Raw genomic sequence first — 10,933 nt, forward strand, 5'->3', positions numbered from 1 at the left:
GGATTACGTTTATTTTCTTGTTGTTGGTAAATTCGGTGCTTCATTAGTCTGAATGAGCCTATCTTTTCATGTTTTCATTTGCTTGAAGAGATAATTGTCTCGAAAACTTGTTCAATGAAGTGTTGTATGCGAAAAGTTTATTTTGTTGTTTCATGAAAAGTATGAAATTTTAGTTTGTTGCAACATTGTGCTACAATAGCCTGCATCATTAAAATACTAGAATTGCATTGGCATTTGAAAAAGGAAAAGAACTCTTTTGCTTTTGAAAGGACTGTTAGAAATGTGCTTGTCAGGAAATTAGAAATTGGAATACATTTTTCATTGGTTTTTTTTTTTTTTTCGAAAAGTGAAGTAGTGAAAGATCATTTTTCTTTCAGTTGCTAGGTTGTTTACATTTGATTATGTAGTTTCTACCCTCTCTAGTGTAGGAAATTCATCGAATTGAAAGGGTCTTGTCTCATTTAGTTGCATTTAGGGTTTTTCGAGTTGCATCACTAAGACCTGAAAAACTGAAACATAACTCAATATAAACTTTAAAATGAATTCAATTAACTTAAGGCACATTTGACATTTACGATCATATCTAGAAGGTTTAGGCTAGAGACATGTTCTGAGGTCTTTAAACCTAACAGCTGTCGTTAGATTCGACATTAGACATCGCTAGTATGGATTTGTGCTCCTCGTACTGTCGAGTATATAACCGGAGACCCCTTTGGGCTGCAATCCTTTATCCTTAGGAAGCCGAGTTGGCCACCTTGCAAATGTGATACACGAACACAACATTCGGGGAGATTGCCTGCTTGTACTTCTCGGCTCGCCAGGAGGTATTCTACAGTTTACGGTTGCTTGGTAATCCTATTTACCTAGATCATCCAGAGCAGTCATTTGATATTTTTGACTCATTAAACTTAAAAGATCATTCGAGCACTTGTCCTTTCGAGCTCGTTTCCAATAGAAAGCGATAGAGTCATCTTTGTTTCTTTCTCGACTCTTAAAAAATGAAAGAGCACCAGTCTTTTTATGCGTCTTAATAATTGATTGCCCACGATATGATAACATCCTGTTAGTATTTTCTGAGACCAAATCATGAGTTTCCATTAAAGAATATTTTAAAGCCTTGAAGTTTATTTTTCTGTCGACTAAGACAAGGTCATCATGGCTAAACCATCCGGTTCACCCAGTTCTTATTCTTCTCCCACATCTGAAATATTGTCTAAGGAGTCATTTCCTGAGTTACCAAAGTCACTTGAGGACCAAGGTGTTGAACTCGGAATTGTTCTGAGTGTTCAACCGTTTTCATCTCGTCCTCCACCTACTTTTGATACTGGGTCATCTGCTGATCTTGGCCCAGAATCTCTGGACAATCCCGTTCAAACTCCTGAGAAATTGCCGACCACTAATGGTTAGCTTGGATTGGTTATCTACCCTCTGAATCCTATGTTTGAACCTGTTGTGATATCACTGCAGTGTCCTTACAGTCCGTATGACTAGCCAGGTGTTGCTTTGGAACTATCCCCTCGTACTTCTTTGGCCATGCATCATCGTTTGTTCCCGGATATGGAACCCAAAGGCGATGCTCCAGTCACCTCTCTGGAGGAGTCAGAATTTTCTACTACACACGCTATTGAGGAGGAAGAACAACCTTTTCCTCCCGAGTGTTTCCCCTATACAGGGGGTATTCTCGCTAGTTTGCTGCCTAACTCTGTGTCTTTGGCATAGTTGGTTTCAGGTACACCTAGTGCCTCATCACTTTACCATAACCCTGTTTGGGCATTAGGTGCCATGCCTACTTCAGGTCTGTTCATTGTGAACATGACTTCCCAACAGGCTGTTACCTCAGTCCCGGTGCAACCCACCATTCCAAACACCCTTGTATCATTAGTCCTAGTCACCCATCAGGACTAACTGGTGGTTTTGAAGAATGTCTCTGTCAGTTCTGCCATCCCTCTAGTCAGTGGCCAAGCTGTGCCACCGTCTGGGGGGAAATATTAATGTTTCTATGGTGTGAGGTGACACCAATATGAGTGGCTCACAAGCTCACATGCTTGGTATGAACCAACCTTCTTCTGGTGTTATTCATAACCCTGCTGATCCTACTGGATCAAGCAATGTCTAGTACCAACAGGTCCAAAATCCTGTTGGTCTGTCTGGATCAAGCAACCTCTAGTATCAATAGCCCTATGAGGCTCAAGTCCAATACCAAACTCATTATGTTCCATATGGTTCTCAAGGAATGGTTAATAAACCTTACACCCTTCAGTCTGGGCAGTACATTTAGCCTGGCTCATCCACCTTCGAGGGTGGCTACAACCAGATTCAGTTCGGAAATTTTTTGGGCACTGTTCAAGTGCCCTTGCAACAACAAGGAAAACCTCTACAACAACAAGGGAAACCTTTGTTGCAGCAAGGGCTATCCGCGCAACAACAAGGGAAAACGATCTCACAACAAGGTCCACTGCAATAACCGCAGGGCCAACCCTTGCAACAGTTGCAGCAAACCATGCAGCAGTAGATGCAATATGCTCTTCACACCTCCCAGCTCATGTCCTCGCAGGGCCAACCTCTACAACCCCAGGGACAAATTTTGCAACTGCAAGGTCAACCCTTGCAATAACAAAGCCAACCCAGGTAACATCAACCCTTGTATACATATCAACAAGGTCAACCCTTGCAAGGGCAAGGCCAAGGTCAAGTCCTGCAACAGTAGGCCCAAAATCCTAATGTCCTAGGTCAACAGGTTCAGAATCCTTCTGGCCAAGGGCAACAGGTACAGAATCCTTACGCCCAAGGACATCAGGTCCAAAATCCTCTTGTTCAGGGACAACAGGTTCATCACCCGTATGTTCAAGGACAACAGGTCCAATATCCATATGTCCAAGGTCAATAGGCTCAACATCCTTTTAACCCATACGTTGTTTATCAACAACCTATGGCCGAACAATTCCAACTTATTCAAGGTCAAAATCCTCCCTATGGTCAAGGTAACCCATAATGGGGGAAACTTCAGATGTCATATGGCCAAAATCCCCCATTGTGGGGCCAAAATCCTTACCAGCAGGGATGGGCTCCTCCGTTTGGACCCACTTACTAACCTCATATGCCTTTTAACACCCAATTGCCATTCTTGGCCACACTCGAGTTTCTAGATGTATCTCGCCTTACGAATGATCCAATCCTTCATTCACCATACTAGCCTCTGGTGCCGTCCAAGATACCAAGCAATTGTCCAAAGTTTGATGGGAAAGCAAAAGAAGACCCTTAGGCTCATGTGATGACATATCACCTTTGGTGCTCTTCGAACTCTTATGTTGACGATTCCATTCATCTCCGTCTTTTCCAACGAACCCTCATAGGTGTTGCAGCCAAGTGGCATGTCGAGCTTCCTCGAAGTACTTACCATGACTTTAACTCTTTAGCCATGGCTTTCCTCACACATTTTCAGCTGTCGGTTCACTATGAAACTGTCACCTATTTTCTCACATTGCTTAAGCAAGATACTGCGACACACATCTGTGGTCACATCCATGAATGGAGACGTAGATGTCACCTGATCAAATTTGAGATTGCTGATCAGCTGCTGACTGAATGGTTCACTAAATCATTTGTGACCCTGATTGCTCGCGATATAGCTATGGGTGGATGCGTTATTGAAGAGCAAGCCATTGCTCGTGCCTAGTACTTGGATATAGTTTACTCTTAGTCTGACACTTTGTATGAGTTATTACTCGATTCTTTGCAGCCATAATCCGATCCCGTGACATCTAAGTCACAAGATGTACCTCCTGTTGATGGAGTTATTGGTTAAGTAACTCAGACCCTTGCTAAATCTTCGTCCAAACAAAAGTCGGTCTCAAATGTTGTTCCTAATAGTTCTTCCCATAATCCACCTAGCCATGGTAAAAGCTTATAGGTCCATGCTGTCTAGTCTATTGCAGCGGAAAAATCCTCGAAAGGTAAGAATAAAGGCAAAGGCAAGGGTAAGGCTGATGCCCCAAAATAGGGTCCTCCCAAATCGTCTGCTGGTGAACCTTCACAAAAAAAACCTAAGTATCCTTGCCTCATTTGTGAGGAATATCACTACACTAAGGATTGTTCCCAACAATTCAAAGTTAGTCACTTGCTCAAAGGGACCCCCACTGTCCTTAAAGAGCCATTTTCGTCTCAGTAGACCCAAATGGTAGACCAACCCCAATCATCTGCTTCCTCAATATCTCAAGTGTTCATGATGAGTACGCCTATTAATGTGGCTACTAGATCGAAATATTATCAAAATCCTGCTCTGGTAGCTAGGAAAGAGAAAGAAGCCACCCCTTCTTCTTCTACCCCAAGTTTTGGCCCTCTTCATATCGAGTGCCCTAACCTTGATTCCGCTATATGGCCACCCTCTCGAGGTATGTTGCAGAAATCCTCGTACAATCCTAACACCTGAGCCACTTAGCACTATAATATTGTTGAGGATTTGGCTCAGGTGCCGTTAGCTATGTTGGTTCTCGAGGTGATCCAAGCTTCCCATCACAAAGGAAATCTTTGCTGTCAGTTATCGGGGGTATCGATCCCACCGATTCCAATTTGATATGTTTTGATCTAGAGAACCATGTTCCGTGCCTCCCTCATCAAATTTCCTTTCTCATTCAGGTAATCATCAATGAGAAGACCATCCACAGGACTGTCATTGATGAAGGTGCTTCCACCTGCATCATGTCAACCGCATTCTGGAAGGCTATTGGTTCTCATGATTTGAACCAATCTCCGAACACTTTGGAAGCTTTCTATGGGTGCGATTTGTGACCCTTCGGTGTCTTACCTAACCTTGCCATTACTTTGGAAGGCAAGACAGTGCAAGTCGAGGTAGAGATTGTTAACACCAATATTAATTACAATATTCTAATCGGTCGGAGCTGGACCCATGCTATGCATGTTGTAGCCTCCTCCCTATTTCATGTGATTCATTTTCCCCATCAAGGGAAGATTTTCACTCTCGACCAACTTTTTTTCTTTGCCTCTTCCTCATTGGATGGCAATGTTCCGTATGTCAAGCACATTGGTGCTCCCTATGAGAGTGTGGAGGAAGGTCTTTTTCAATATTCTGCCTTAATGAGAATTTTTCTGCTCCCACATGCTCATGTTGCCTCTGTCAACATGGTCTCATTTAAATTTGATCCTTGGGTCATACCTTCACCAGATCTTGTTGATACCTGGGGCGAGGTTATGCTGCTTAGTCCCGCTGAAGTCAATTACGTGGAAATTGTTTCAACTTCAGGTTTCGCATCCTATGATTCTTTTATTTCAAATACCTCTCTCGATATGTACACTCAATCCTTATGGCTTGGTGCTTTAGAATCACCTAATCCCTTAGCCGAGACCTTCCTTGCTGATGAAGGTATCATGGAAGTCATGTCTCTTGAGGAACCACCTTGGATCAATACTCACCATCGCTCCTCACTCCTGCCTCATCCGACGGTCATGTCTACCACTTTTGAAGAGTCCTCTTCTCCATTTCCTCCCCTATCGCTTCTGCCACCGATCACGACTCATGAAGTATGGCCAGAAGGAAATTTGGGTAATATTACCCAAATGATGCTGATTGATATTTCTGTCAATCCTGGTATCGTTGAACATGTGCATATTGGGGTATCTTGTTCTCCAGATGAGATCATTGAGACTTATACTCATCTATTTAAGGAATTCCATGATGTGTTTGCATGGTCCTACGAAGAAATGCTTGGCATTGATCCCATCATCGTTGTGCACAAAATACCAACTTATCCGCACGCAAAGCTCATTTGCCAATGGCTTTGCCGAGTGCACCTTAGGAAGGCCGTCACTATCAAGGGTGAAGTTGAGAAACTTCTCGAAGCTGGGTTCATCTATCCCATCCCTCTTACAAATTGGGTGTCTAATATTGTCCCGGTGACTAAAAAACAAGGCACAATCTACTTCTGCGTTGATTATTGAGATCTTAATCGCGCTTATCCTAAAGATAACTATCCTACTCCCTTCATTGATCAAATCATTGATGAATGTGCTGGGAGCGAGATATTTTCCTTTATGGATGATTTTTCTGGTTACAACCAGATCAACATTGCACCAGCTGACCAAGAAAAGACCGCTTTTATCTATCCGTGGGGTACGTTTGTGTACAAAAAGCTCCCTTTCGACCTAAAAAATGTCAGGGCTACATTTTAGCGAGCAATGTCCTATGTGTTTCATGATATCCACAATATTGTCCAGCCTTACTTGGATGACCTTCCCGCTCATTCTCGTAAGTGCCAGGATCACCCTGACCATCTTTGGCATGTTTTTCTGCGCTGTAGACATTACAACATTTGGTTAAACCCACATAAATGTGTTTTCTACGTAGAATCCAGACAACTCCTCAGCTTCATTGTTTCAAAGGATGGTATTCACCTTGATCCGCTGAAAGTTGAGGCCATTGTAAATTTACCCCCTCCATCTTCATTGCACCAACTTCAAAGCCTACAAGGAAAGGAAAAGTTTCTCTGTCGTTTTATACCCAATTATGCTGGGCTAGCTACAGGATTTACTCGGTTGCTAAAACAAGTAACACCCTTTGTATGGGATGAGGTGGCCCAAAAATCTTTTGATAATCTCCAGTCCATCCTTGTAAATGATCCTTTATTGCATCCCCCAGATTATTATCAATATTACTTCTTTTACCTAGCTGCGACCCCTAGCACCATTGTTATGGTCTTGGTCCAAGACGATGATGAAGGCAATGAACATGTTATCTACTACCTTAGTCGTAATCTCCTCGACACTGAAATGTGTTATGCACATGTCGAGAAGTTGGCTTTGGCTGCCGTCCAGGCTATTCAACGCTTTCGACACTACATCCTTTTGCGCACAACTACAGTGATTTTCGAATGAAACCCCATGACCTATATCCTGACTCGTCAGTTGCTGGGGGAAAAATATTCTAAATGGATTGTGATCCTGCAAGAATTTGATTTGGTATTTACTACTGCCAAATCTAAGAAGTCACTCATTTTTGCTGAATTGATTTGTTCCCTTCCCTCTAAGTCTCTCCCTGCTGGTGCAAATGAACAACTTCCGGATGAGACTCTCTTCCTGATTAGCACCCTTGATCCATGGTATGGTGATATCATCGTGTATCTCTAGATGTCCACGTTCCGGTCCACGTTGACTAAGGATGATCGCTGAAGGATTTGGCATCACTCCCAACCCTACCATATTATTGGTGATACTTTATACCGTGTCGGTGTCGATTCAGTTCTTCGCCGATGCCTTACGATCGAGGAAGTTGAAAGAGTTCTCAATGATTGCCACTCTGGGGCATGTGGTGGTCATATGTCTGGTTACGCTACCGCTCAAAAAATCCTTCGCGCTGGTTATTTTTGGCTGTCTATTTTTAAGGACTGCATCCTTGTTGTTCGCAAGTGCTATGAATGCCAAATTTACCAATGAAAGATTCGTGCCCCACTTGCTCACCTCCACCCTGCCATTACCATTGGTCCTTTTGCTAAATGGGGCATCGATTATATGACATGTAACCCTCGTTCAGCCAGGGGGCATGGCTATATTATCGTCGTTGTGGATAATTTCACCAAATGGGCAGAAGTGATGCCTACATAGTCTGCAGACGACGACTCAATTCCTTTTCAACCATGTTATTTCTAGGTTTGGCGTACCTCAGGCCATTATCATGAACCATGGCTCCCATTTGAGAGATTACATGATGGCTGAGCTAACATCTGCATTGGGCTTGCACCATGATGTCTCGACCCCATATTTCCCTCAGGCCAACGGCCAAGTTGAAGCTGTGAACAAGGTTTTGGTTACAATGCTTCATCATACTATTGGGATGCACAAGTCAAATTGGCATCTCATGCTCTTTTCAGAGCCATGGGATTATCGAACCTTGACCAAAGACACAACTAGTTTCACACCATTCCAGCTAGTCTATGGTCTCGAAGTAACATTTCTGATCGAATGTGAGATTCCTTCACTCAATTTAGCTGTTGAACTCCTCCCCGAAACATCACCTTAGGAGGAACGCCTCTTATATTTAGAACGACTGGATGAGACTCATCATCTTGCTGCCTTGGTCATTGAAGCGCAAAAGAAATGGGTCAAATCCCATTTCAATTAGTTGGGCTCCCCTCACGCGTTCTCTAAGGGTGATTTAGTCTTATTATATGACCAAGCTAATGATAAGCTGGGGGGAGGCAAGTTCGAACCCATGTGGCATGGGCCCTACATTGTGAAATGTGTTTTACAAAAAGGAGCCTATGAGCTTATTGATTATGAAGGAAATCCTCTGGATAAGCCCTGAAACGAGCTTTACCTCAAGAAGTACTATGCTTAGGTCATCTTGCATGGTTACTTGTGTACATTAGTGTGTCATTCATTTTTGTGCAGTGTGGTTTGGTGTGTTAGGTTTCAAACAACTTTCCTGTTTAATATGATTTTCTTGCTTTGCAGATGTCTACAACTCCTCACATCGGTTTCACCGATGGTGCTTGCCGTAGTACCCGGAACCTAGCATCTGCGGCATGGGCTATTTATGACCCTAACATTGAGTTGATTGACCTTCAAGGTATCTGTTTAGGTCATACAACTAACAACATTGCTGAATACAGTGCGGCCATTGAGATGTTGTCAGAAGCCATTGCTTTTGACATTAGAGAGTTGGTTGTCAACTTGGATTCACAACTTGTTGTCCTTCAAATCAATGAGAAATATTCCATCAAAAACCCTCAAATATTGAGAATGTATCTCCGTATTTGTCTATTGGAAAGGAATTTTGATTACATTACATATCATCATATTCCTAGGCGCATGAATACATTGACAGATGCATTAGCTAATTATGTGTTGGATAGACATTTACGAAACATGTGAAAAGATAAAACAAACCATTTGTACCATAGTAAGCAAGAAAATACATATATATATATATATATATATATATATATATATATATATATATGGTGATAATGTTTAATACATCAGAACCCTAAAAAATAATATGTGTGTCCAAAATAACATCGACGGCTCGCAGGCCTCATATATCCGTGGCACGTAGGCCTAAAAAAATGTAAGTGCTAGACCTAGGAACTAATCAACATGGTGATCGTGGTAGCATGATACATCTCATGCAACACGAGTCAGAAATTGGCAAACCCGAACTGAAACTCCCACCGTGTGTCTCTGGTACTGGCGAGGAATGTCTCCTACCCGAGCATATTCTGGGATACCACAAGTCAACCCCTCAAGGTTCCTCGCGATCTCCTCTTTGTTGTCACTCCCCTCCTGATAAGGAGCGAAAACATCAATCGAGCGGAGGACATGCCTGGCTATTGGGAACATCCCAGCAGGCCACTCTGGTCCAACGTCTGCATTAATAAGAGATATGTTAAAAGCACATATATACCAAAAAAAATTAAAAAAATCTCAAAATTAAAGAAAATTGATTTTTTACCTTCATCATCAAAATCCTCTCCATCTGGTAAAGGCATGTCTGGATCTCCACGGAAGTCGGTGCCACTATATGGCCAGTCCTCCATGACGATCTTGAGTCGTCATAGCCACGAAAAGAATGCAGGTCTGTACGACATGTGCTGAGCCCCAATGATCCTGGGCATCAAACGGCTCTAGCGAGCCATCCGCGGATCGCGTGGCATGGGAGGATCCACCTCAGTCAGCTGATACTGGAACAGTGGTACCCGTTCCAAGAAAAAGGTCATGAGCATAGATCCGAAGCAAAATTGCTTCAGATTCCCTGCCTTAGCTTTGGTTAGCTGGCGCTTTATGTTGATATTCATGGCTTCTGCCCAGTTGAATATCATAGGTGTTGTGCAGTCGATAGCATATAGGAACTTCGACTTGTTGGTCTCATGTATTGCCTGGGACCCTGCCACTCTGTTGATGGTCAACAGAAGCACTCTCAGTGTCAGATCCTGAACAGTGGAAATCTCAATCTTCCCACTCTTGGATTTCAGGGCCTCAGGGTAGTGTTCAACAAGCAATAAGGAAATGCTTGCCCCATTCAGTTGTGACCCATACAAGTTGATTGGTTCCCCTCTTCGGGACAGTCTAGTGATGAAATATATATCTAAAGTTTCCAACTCTAGCTCCTAGTCACCAATGACAAATATTTACTGATTTATGTCCCAAAGACTAATTAGGTACCGAAGCAACTCGGGTTGGGCTCGCATCCCTGGTATAAGAAATAATTTTAGGAGCCCACAAGACCTCAAAACTTCCAGGGAATTTGGATCATTCAGTGCCTAGGTGTCCACATCCTCATGATCCTGTTCTTTCCAGTCCACAATTTCCATCGATTCTTTCTTGCAAAAGCTATTAATTTGAGTCAACAATCATGCTTGGCCCATAAAATTCAATTTTTAACGGAGATTTTGTGAGTAAATAGGGTTTTTCCCTATTCACGACATTGACACAGCTGTTTTAAAAATAGTTGCACTGACGGCGCGACATGCCTTGTTAATCATCCTCAGAACTTTTTGCAAAACCCCCCTAAAAAAACAAAAAATGGTTAAAAATGGGAATAAAAGGAATGAAAATGGAGCTCAGGGCTTTGGATCTTATCTGTAACTAGCGGCTCGGTGAATGACCTTCCATATCTCCCGCAATATGCTCCAGAACGATTAGGGCAAAAGTGGGTAAAAAGTTTTCACATCAAGGTAAAATGGTAAATGGTAAAAATATATTTACTTTTCTCCTTTTTATTCATTTTTTCATGAAAATATCAAGTTTTTGTAAATATTTTTACCTATTTTTACAATGACAGGTGATGGATGTTCGGCAATGATGATGAGTCATGTTTCAGATCTTTTCTCGACTCGTTAAGCTCATATGAAAAGATTGCCGAGTATTTTTCCCTTTTGACTCGTAAAAGAGAGTAAAATGGGGGGTCTTCCTTCAAGATCTT

Source organism: Pinus tabuliformis, chromosome 3_1, assembly GCF_031772625.1.
Source record: "Pinus tabuliformis cultivar Carrire ecotype Pingquan chromosome 3_1, CPIR1, whole genome shotgun sequence".
Lineage (NCBI taxonomy): Eukaryota > Viridiplantae > Streptophyta > Pinopsida > Pinales > Pinaceae > Pinus > Pinus tabuliformis.